The following is an 8,599-nucleotide window of genomic DNA, read 5'->3' on the forward strand; positions in this document are numbered from 1 at the left end:
TACCCAGAAAGCCCGTGGTGTTAAACCAAACCTGTGAGTCCTCTTGCTCGTCGCTCGGCCGCGTGCTGCTGGGTAGCTGGGGCAGGGGGTACCGGTCCCCTGAGGTAACAGCAGCATCTCAGGGTGGGTTCTGCAAAGACAGGCTGCAAAATCCAGTTAGGATATGCTCAGCCTCTTGGAATGAGAGGCACTAAGAAACCACCAGCTGACAATAGACTTTATTCTTTTCCTATGATCTCTTTTTTTTTTTTTTTTTTTTTAAATAGGAAGCGGTTTTACGACACGCGGACAAAACGTTCCACCAGTAGACATGGTGCTACGTAAGCCAAAAAAACTATGTGCTGGTGAGATTTTGTGGTCTTCAGGCTGAGATTCCTAAGAAGCTATTTATATGATAATTTATTTTTGAAACCACAATGACTCAAGACCGCTCCAAATGGCAGCGGATTCATTGTTAACAGCCTTTCTGTGCCATCTCACAAGGTACTAAATAGCTGGGACACAACTGAGTCCCAAATACGCCGCAACGTCACTCCTGCTCCCCGTCTACAGCACATCTATGCTGATATTTAGGCTTGACCTAAGATTTTCCTTTGACTACCCCCAGATTCTCCTGCTGTCATTTCCTTACTCTCAGGTCAGTCCTTTTGCGAGGCGAAGGTCTTGCCTGCCACACATTTCATTTTCAAGATGGGGTGCAAAAGCGTGAAACGGAAAGAGAGAAAGATAGATTTAGGTCTTGTTCGCAGGCACACGTACAAGAAAAACAAGCGGACTTGTGAACAGTTAAACTTAGGAAACCTAGTTTTCTGCAGCTTTCGCCTGTGTGTTTTCTGAAGGCAACTAACCAAGGTTGAGACTCACGCTGTGACCTTCTCCCCAGACAGACCAACTCAAATCCCCCTCCACCACTCTGCCCCTTGTTTTTATGAACCTTAGAAAAGCTTGATGCCTTTGGGATACCGAAAGGGCTGGAACCAGGCAATTGGCTCAAAAGCTTTTCCTTTTTTTAACCTAAGGACTGTTTTCTTATGAAACCAAGTGAAAACCTTGGACATGTGAGGAGGCAGCATGCTGTACCTTCATGGAGTTATGGGTGGTCTCTGCATCCCACGTGAACGCGGAGCTGCTGTACGTACGTCAGGTAAAGCATGGCTATGCAGAGCCCGCGGTGCCCTGCTGCGGTGAGGAGCACCAGCACCTGAGCACCATGGCAGGGCTTGGTTCTCACTGGGAAGTGGGTGGGTTGGGAGGCAGGAGATGCCTGCACGGCTACAGACCATGAGTCACTGCTCACATCCAGTGCTGGCCCAGCATCGCATTTAACACCCATGTTTTCAGGCCTGAGCTTTGAGCGCTCCCGCCATGGGATAGAAATAAAACCAGAGCAAAACTGGGGCACTGTGAGAGACACCAAAAAGACTACTGTGTCCAGCTTTGGAGTCCTCAGCACAGGAAGGACGTGGACCTGTTGGAACAGATCCAGAGGAGGCCACGAAGATGCTGGGAGGGCTGGAGCCCCTCTGCTGTGAGGACAGGCTGAGAGAGTTGGGGGGGTTCAGCCTGGAGAAGAGAAGGCTCCGGGGAGACCTCAGAGCCCCTTCCAGTCCCTAAAGGGGGCCTACAGGAAAGCTGGGGAGGGACTCTGGATCAGGGAGGGGAGCCATAGGATGAGGGGTAAAGGTTTTACACTGGAAGAGGGGAGACTGAGATGAGATGTGAGGAAGAAATTCTTTGCTGTGAGGGTGGTGAGCCCCTGGCCCAGGTTGCCCAGAGAAGCTGTGGCTGCCCCATCCCTGGAGGGGTTCAAGGCCAGGCTGGACGGGGCTTGGAGCAGCCTGGTCTGGTGGGAGGTGTCCCTGCCCAGGGCAAGGGGTTGGAACTAGATGATCTTTAAGGTCCCTTCCAACCCAAACCATTCTATGATTCTATAGCATCTCCTCAAGGAGCTGTTGTTCCAACATCCCCATGCAAGAGTCTGCTCCCCAGCACAGAGGGTTAAAGCCTGACCATGCTCGCACCAGGGCACTGTAGACGAGGACCCACCATTCTCCTGAGTTTTTTGGTTGCCTGTTATCTCGCTTGTGAGTCCAAGTCTCTGCGGTATTTGCAAGAGGAAAGGCGGAAAGCATATATTTCTGGTTAGCACTTATTAAATAAAAAGATCCCAGATAAAAGAAAGGAATACTGTACTAACGCTGACACTGCAGAAAGATAAACTGCAGCCTGGAGTCCTCCGGGGCTCTAAGTTATCTAGCTAAATAAAACGCCCCACCCCGCGTGCCGAGAACAAAGCGGGGTACGTGGTCATGGCGGGCTGCGCGGTGACCGCCTGGCGGTGAGCTCAGCCCGACACCCAGCCAAGAGAGACCACCACACCCAAGAGAAGCTAAACCCTCCAGGAAACATGACTCTCCTTCACATCAGTTTTTGTTTTAATAATTTTGGGTTACTTCCATTCAACTTCCTTGACCTGCAAGCAATGCTGCAGGGTCAACCTTCTCTTTGCCCAAAGCCACCAGCCAAAAGCTCCCCCTTCTCTCTCACTCCTTCCCCCTCCATATATATAGATGTATTTAAGGAAGAAAAAAAAAAATACCACAAGGCATCTTTCGTTTTAACTTCACAGTCAGCATCAGGCACAACTATTTTGGAAAAGCATAAGGAAATAGCCTGCTCCTCATACGTTTGCCACTGGATCCCATTTCCATCCCTTCCCAGCTGAACACCACGAGCTGCCGGAGTCACACAATGCGCCGTGATCCTTTGGTGGAGCCAAAACCAGAGTCACCCGGGTAGAGGCAGAGGAAAGGCGAAACATCCCAGTAACGCTCCCAAATCTGGCTGGGCTTTCAGGCTGGGGACGGGCGCTCGAGCTCGGTGGGCTCCTCGATGGCCCCAGCTGCAAACCTTTCCATGCATTAATCCTTCTCCTTTGCCCAAGTCACTTGGCTGGATTCAGACTAGATCTTTAAATAATAATCTTTTGGGCTAGGACCAAACACGGCAAAACTTCAGCCAAAAAGGCCAGCTTTTCCAAGGAAAGGCTGCTTGCCAGGATAGGTGCCGGCAGTCACAGAGGGAGGAGGGACATCTATTCATTGCCCACAGTGGGGCCACTGAAATTTAGCCAGAGGGGGCTTCCTCGGCTGGAAAGACACCACCAGCCAAAACAAATGCTAAATGTATTCCTTGCAATATTTCTTCTTTTTTTTTTTCTTTTTTAAACACGGTGATTTGGGGGCATGGGGGAGGTTTGCTGGCTGACGTCCTTGGGGAGTTTCGCCCTGGGAATCCACCCGCGTTTACTCCCGCACACGTGGCACAACATAACGGCGTTATCCGCGCTCGCGGAGAGCATCCCCAAGCCCCCAGCACACAGAGCAGCCATGGGAACTTCCAGCAGCTCCCCGGGCCTTGGGAGAGCGGCTTTGCAGGAAAGGGCTCCGGCTGAGCACACGAGATTTTCCCCAAGACAAAAGGCTTTTTTTTTTGTGGGGGTTCCCCCCCCGCCCCCCGCAACTTCTCCTCACTGAGTTGATGGGAAACTGTTTGCAAAACTAGAAATATCCCCTGTGGAAAAGTCTGAAAGAATTCAAAAATAGTGAAACAGCTGCATTCTTTAAAAGTCACTGGAGTGGAATTTGATGGGAGGTAAGATCTTCTCCATAGTGTTTTCTAATGCCTTTCAGAATTCGGCAGCAGAGATCTAATTTTCTGTTAAGTTCCGCAAGGAGGTTACGAACAAAATCCATCGAGATAAAACCCGCTGTTCGCTAGGGTGTGCTTACCGTTTTTCCTTTCTTTCTTCGTAGATAATCAAACCTTCACCTCGATGCTAAACTGCAGAGGTTTATCTGTAATTTTAAGGTAGAGCTCACACACTGAAAGACAGATCATGTCTCGAGCATATTCTGAAACATGCTTTTAGGTATTAATTCTCTTACAGAAGCATTAACATCAGCCCCCAACTTTAGACGGAGCTGGCTCTGCACTTACAACAGAGTTAATCCCCCTGATACATGGGAAAACCGCAGCGTACCTTCTCCGGGCATACAGGAGCCTCTGACCACTAGCTTGCAAGCTGGACTCACAGGTTTGCTGGCCACTGGGATAATTTAGGAGTTATTACCTCATTTTTTTGGAGATTGCCTTTAGAAATGGATAGCTTGCGATCAGGCCACTTTTTGCCCAGAGTTGCTCTAGCTCCTCCGTTCAGAAACCCTAAGGGGGAGGAGAGATGGGGGAGGCACGTTGTTTAGCAGCAAACAGACACCATCCCTCAACATCTCTGTAACAAAGACAACGAAGCTTGTTTATAATCTGAGAACGATGCAGTTTTACACCCTTTCAGAACAGCAAAAATGTAACACATCACTAAAAATCAGTATAAATAAGCCTGTGTTACTATTCCTGAACAGGGGGGCAAGGAGGCATAATTTGGGATCCTATAAGTTTCTAAGTCCCCACTTGAATTTCTTATAACTTCTAATGACTGCCTGTCTCTGCAAACATCCCCTTCCTTGTCCGCACGTGGACTGCGCACCAACCTAAGGTGGTCGGTATAACCAGGGGGGAAATAGCTGAGCTTGAGCTACTGGAGTCATCCCCGGTTTGTCATCAGAGGTAGCACAGCAATTACTTTAGATTTCACTAATGGCACGTCCGTGGAGCCAAACGAATTCCTCCTAGGACTGTAAAAAAAACTGCAAACCCCAAACCCCAAAAGCACACAGCCCAGAAGTATCGCACGCTGAATTGCTCTGGGACACGTCAGGCCTTCAAACTGCTCCACTCCGCGGAAAAGAGACACGCCAATAACGCGGCAGCGCAGATGTTACCATCACAATGCACGTTATCGTTTCGGTAGTCCATCTCCAGCTGGCGTTTGAGTTGGAACGGCCGTGGTGACGATCAGCGCTTTGTGGCTCAATGAAGTCTGGTGGTGAAGCCCGTGCTCCGAGCGTGGGACAGTGGGATGGGGCAAAAGCCACCGTCGGTGACACAGCTGGAAGGACGTATCACTGCACAGCTGGGAAAGACCTTACTGGGAAGGGAGTTAAGCTTTGGGTTGGCCTTTGGGGAGAGTTTCTAACCTGCTCTTCCAAACGAACTCACCGCGTGGTCCTGCAGCCTCCGAGGCAAGTCACATCGAGAGACTTTCTCAAGACGCCAACTGCCTTGATGAGTAACGTGCAATGAAAGGAGTCAAGCCTGGCAGAGCCAGGGTCACCGGAACACTCACGTAACTCCAGTTGCAAATACGAGTATCTCACTGTTATTTACCTCGCAGATGAACACCGCTCGGAGAGACGGGTGTAATTGTAATACTCAGATGCTGGCACTCCAAGTTCCTGCCTATGCGTAACTAAGCTCCTTCAGTAAAAGCTGAAGTTTTCGACGCACTCTTTTACTCTCCTTCTACAATCACTTACGCTTACAGCACTCTCTAGGATTATGTCCATACACGTACTTCCCAATTCATCCCATTAAGAAGGACACTAGAGATGCTGCTGCTTTGTCTGCTTTGCCTTAAAGACACAGGCGGCACTGCTTGAAGCCTGGGTTTTGCACAGGGAATATAATTGGTTTGAGATCACATGAATCTAATGAGATTTCTTTCCTGAGCGTGCCATAAAAATGCACATTTCCTGTCCACCCCACGGCCCCCAGTACAGATGTTCTGGTTCTCTCAACGTGTCCCATTAGGCAGGTCTGCAGGAATACCAATGAGTGATTTGCATTTTACATTAGTCAAACGAGGCGGGGGTGGCAAATTTATAGGCTTTATAATGGCAGATTTTTTGGTTCCTAAGACAATTAGTATGCTCACTTAACTTAAAGGAGGGGAAAAAAAAAAAAAAAAAGAAATACAATACAGCTCCGCGTTCAAACGTGAACCACCAAGCTTTGGGAGGTTTGCTCAGCAAACCCAAGCTCGAGAACTGGCACAGGCGCAGGCTAACGGGAGAATTGCCGTAATCCATTAGAAATGGCAACACATGGCACTGGTGGGGCCGCTGGTAAAGCGAGGGGTTAATGGGAGCGGAGCGTCCCTGCAGCAGCACTTTTAGCTTGCGGTTATCTCAGTTCTTTGCTGCAGATAAGGTTTTATGTCTGTTCCTCCGAGGGGGTAGCAGAGACAGGGAAGGGACTTGCCAAAGATCATACAAAACATGCCTCATGCAAAACAAGGCATGAAACCAAGAATCACTGATTGACAGTGCTTGCAACGGCCCAAACAACACCCTCGGGCCAAGTCCTCCTTCCGGGAAGCTCAACCGAGCACAAATACTTCATTTTCCAAGAGCAGATCTGCTCCAAGCCTTGCCTCTCCCGGGCAGCAAAGGCAGCCAGCTCTCTCTCCATGGAAACTTAAATACCCAAAGTGGTGCGAGCAGCTCTCCCCACAACCAACCGCTTACAGGCAGAGAAAAGGTTTTGTGCAAGTCGGCAGAGCAGCGTTGCATCACAAAGTCTGCTGTATCACTAATTTTGGGGGGTTCCAGTAGGAGCCCAGACCTCACCGCCCAGGGGAACGCTTCTCCTGGACGTTTTTCCTGAGCATTTCTCCAAGGCCGGCACTGATCGTGTAGCTGAGCAGCTTGGAAAGTCTGCTTGGATGCTTTGAGATGCTAACACAACACAAATAATACTTGTTTTTTATCATTAGTTCTACTGGCAGCCACATGCCGTTGCCCTGTATGGAAAGCCCCGGCAGTCGAAGGGAACTCCAAATGAAACACAAGCTGCGGTCAACCTGCCCAAGTGCCCCAGGAGGACACGAGAGCCAGAGCTGGCAGGCGTTTCTATGGGAGCACATCCCTCGCTGACCGCCATCTGGGAAAGCAGGAACTCGGTTTTACTTGAATGCGAGTGAGGATTTTGTTTTCAAGAGAAACTGCAAGGCAGGGTACGAACAATGATGCATTTGTCCCTGTGAAGCCTCGGGGCTGGCACTGGCAGGGCAGGAGGTGCTCGCGGTCTTGGAGCACGAATCCCCAAGAGGGCACCGTGTAACCCTGGCTGCTCACCCCCCGCGTTGTACAGCATCCCAGGGCTGCGCCGTGAGGTGGTTGCCCTGGAAAAGCCACCCTGGGATGGGCTTCGTCCTCTTGGGGGTACGGCTGTGCCGTAGATCCACCCCAGGCATCCCTCCTGGAGTTCACTGACTTGCTTTGCTCTCTGCAAAGGGATGTAGGCATTGAAGAGCAGCAAGGTACCTTTGGCCCTTAAAAAGAAGCTTAAAGTCCAAGCCACAAGTGGCAATTTAGGAAGACTCACAGGTTTACAATTCCTCTTAGTATGCATTTGAGGCATCCAGTGCCAGCTGTCGCACCCAACAAATCAGGTACCAACCGCTCAGGCGCACCCTCTTCCCACACCTTCCCGCTAACGCTTCCCTGTTACTGACCTCCGCCCAGCAGTCCCAGCCGGTGAGACGCTGAGCAGAGATGACGGGTGCAAGGCTCTCGGAGACAGCGAAAGGGAATCGCACGGAACAGGGAACCAAGAGGTGCCACTGAACTCCCGACGTCTCGTGGGCTCCTCCTTAAGATGGCAATGACCCGGCCTCTCTCGTATTTGCCCAACTCACCCGCAGGGTTATCGCCAGCAGCAAAATGCGTTCCTGGCTGTGTGCTCAGCCAGTGCCCAAAAGCAGAGAGCGGGGCCGCGATGGTTCAGCACAACCCTCGCACACCCACGGCCCTGGCAGCTCCGGGATGCCCAGGCACCAGCACCTTGGAGCCAGCTCGTGTCAGGCCATTATCTCACAGAAGCTTCGAAAGAAAAAAGAAGAAAGAAAAAAAAGAAGAAAAAGAAGAAAAAGAAGAAAAAAAAATTAAAATCACAAATGATCATTAACAGCACTGCAGGTGTTGCGGAGTGCGCGAGGGCTTGGATCCGCGCAAATTATGCCTTTTCCTGGACGCTCCCCAAGCGGGGCCCGAATGGCTGCCGTGGGAGAGGGCAGCGTGTCAGGGTGCCAGTGGCCCGAGCGGAGCCCACTCCCCCGTAGCTAAGTTGGCAATGCCATCTAGTGCATAGAGACAGAAATAGCACAGCGTCCGGGGGCAGGCAGGCACGCAGGGCGCCAGATGCGCAGGCCAGATGTGCTCTCGGCCAGGGTGGGAGGGATGGCGATGGCACCGGGCTCTGGCCATGGCAGCCCTGGGTACCAGTGCCCCACACACAGCCCTTGCAATGCGCTGACACATCGCCTGCCCTGGAGTTTTTTCCCCACCCAAAAAGAGCCCAGTCTTATCCCAAAATCCCCACTTGCCTTGAGAGGGAGGGGAAATCCTCCCCTTTCCCCAAAGGCTTTCGACTGAATTGTTCCAGCTTCATCAGCCTGTGGTCTTTATGGCCAATATAGCTCAACATTTTGGCTCTCTGGCGTCACTCGAATGTAAAACATCTCCCACAGAAACATTTTTTTCATGCAAGGCAAACACTCTCCCAGTAACAAGAAACATTTTTCTTCGACATGAACAAAGGGTGAGGTTTCTTCAGACAAAGGAACCAAAGGTTTCCTTTTATTGAGAGCGTTCTCTGACGCAGACTGAAATCTTTTGCGTTTTGGGGTTGGGGCTTTTGA

Source organism: Larus michahellis, chromosome 9, assembly GCF_964199755.1.
Source record: "Larus michahellis chromosome 9, bLarMic1.1, whole genome shotgun sequence".
Lineage (NCBI taxonomy): Eukaryota > Metazoa > Chordata > Aves > Charadriiformes > Laridae > Larus > Larus michahellis.